Source organism: Trichechus manatus, unplaced genomic scaffold (genome assembly GCF_000243295.1).
Source record: "Trichechus manatus latirostris isolate Lorelei unplaced genomic scaffold, TriManLat1.0 scaffold00170, whole genome shotgun sequence".
Classification (NCBI taxonomy): Eukaryota; Metazoa; Chordata; class Mammalia; order Sirenia; family Trichechidae; genus Trichechus; species Trichechus manatus.
Genome location: NW_004444106.1, coordinates 4,449,145 through 4,451,211, shown reverse-complemented (window position 1 = coordinate 4,451,211; position 2,067 = coordinate 4,449,145). Strand labels below are relative to the sequence as shown.

The window sequence follows — 2,067 nt, the reverse complement described above, 5'->3', positions numbered from 1 at the left end:
TCTTTTACTCCCAAGAGACCTTACCTCAACAAAATAATGCCATGGCCAAAGTCAACCTTCCAAGACTCTTTTCCCCTTTTCACTCCCTGCCCAGTTCCTAGGCAGGCCCAGAACCTCACTCCCATAGCTTTCCTGCACTGATTTCCCCTGTCCACTCATTTCCCATCCCCAATCAGCATACTAACCCCAGTCTTTTCCCTCAATCCCTCCTCTTTATAAATCCACATTCTCACAGGACCCAAACCCCAACTAATTAGGACTTGTAAAGCAATAAAATAAATAAATAAATTACAGTGTATCTAATGAAACTTCAGCTGAGCTCTCACTGAACTATTATGAGTTCCAATTTATGGGGTCTCTATGTTGCCCTGCTGCTATCTCTGTTACTTTGGGTAGTGTGATACCTGTCATTTCTCTTTGTTATCTGTAGGGGGCAGCTCTTACCCTTCCCTGGTCACTCTCCAGAGGCAAGTCCCTTCCTGGGTAAGCAGAGACAGAAGAGCTGGCTGAGCTGTCCCAGTCAGCAGGCTCTTCTGTTCAGGCTTGCCCTGACCTACTCCATCCCACAGCATCAACACCAGGACCAAGGTGTCCCTGAGTCAGCCAAGAGTGGCAGCTGGAGCACCCTGAGCATTGGGCTGTAAGTGGGTGGGAAAGAAAGGGGAAACAAACTATTTGGAGCAGAAAAAGGTGTGTGAAGTACAAACAATACCCTCTGGTACAATATGTGCCATTGCAATCCCAGAATTCTGTATAGAAAGGGCATACAGCTGGCAGTCTTACTGGAAGTGAGAGGAAGCTACATTTCTATAGTTCTTTACTTACTATTGAGACAATATCAGTAGCTGATATCAAAAAACTGGAGGATGATAAAAATTTGGGAGTCTAAAACATTCTAAGTAATGCCCTCTTTGTTGGCACCAATAAGCACACTACCATTATATCACAAGGTCTCTCCTTTGAGGGACAGCAGATGGGGCTTTGTGGATTCAGAATCATTTGGGTGGTGAAATAGTTAAAACCCTGACTTTGGGCTGTATTGTGGCCATAGGTCTTACTGGGTGAGGCTTTTGCTTTTATAGGCTGAGAGCCTTCTTTGGGATTGTACAAAATGAATACAGTGATATAACCAGATGTGAGTTGAGATATTGTATAAGCAAAAGAGGGAGGCATGGAAACCCCCACCCTCTCTATAGTCTGTGACTGGTCTGGATCTCCCAGCAGGACCAGTCAACCATGGAAAGAGGAAACCACACAAGTGTCTCTGAGTTTATCTTCTTAGGGCTCTCCAGCCAGCCAGAGAGGCAGGAGCTGATCTTCAGGCTCTTCCTTTTCATATACGTGGTTGGAGCAGCAGGGAACTTGCTCATTATGCTGGCTATTGGCTCAGACTCTCATCTCCACGTGCCCATGTACTTCTTTCTCAGCAACCTCTCTCTGGTAGACTTCTGCTTCATCTCTGTCACAGTCCCCAAGATGCTTATGAACATCCAGATGCAGACTCAGTCCATTCCTATGGTGGCTGCCTAGCCCAAATCTACTTCTGCATTTTGCTTGCCAACATGGACAACTTCCTCCTGACAGCAATGGCTTATGACCGCTATGTGGCCATCTGCTACCCCCTGCACTACTCCACCATGATGATCCTCCAAATCTGTGCCCTGATGCTGGGGAGCTCCTGGCTCATCACCAGGTTCCATTCCCTGCTACATACCCTCCTCATGGCTCGGCTAGAGTTCTGTGCCAGCAATGTCATGCCTTACGTCTTTTGTGACCTCGTTCCTCTGCTCCAGCTGTCCTGTTCCAACACCCAACTCAACCAGCTGATGATTCTGCTCATGGGGGCTTGATCGTTCTCATTCCTTTCCTTGGCATTCTTGTCTCCTACATCCGCATTGTGTCTGCTGTGCTCAAGGTCCCATCTGCTCAGGGTAAACAAAAGGCCTTTTCTACCTGTGGCTCCCACCTCACTGTAGTCATTCTCTTCTACGATACCATTACAGGGGTCTACCTCAGTCCCTCATCCTCTCATTCAGCTGAGAAGGATTCACTGGCTTCAGTGATGTA

At 47.2% G+C, this 2,067-nt stretch overlaps 1 pseudogene; it reads left to right on the top strand.

Annotated features, from left to right (window-relative positions):
• The first annotated feature begins 1,236 nt into the window (after nt 1-1,236).
• Nucleotides 1,237-2,067, top strand: part of LOC105756788 (olfactory receptor 1F12-like) — a 5,460-nt pseudogene continuing 4,629 nt past the window's right edge.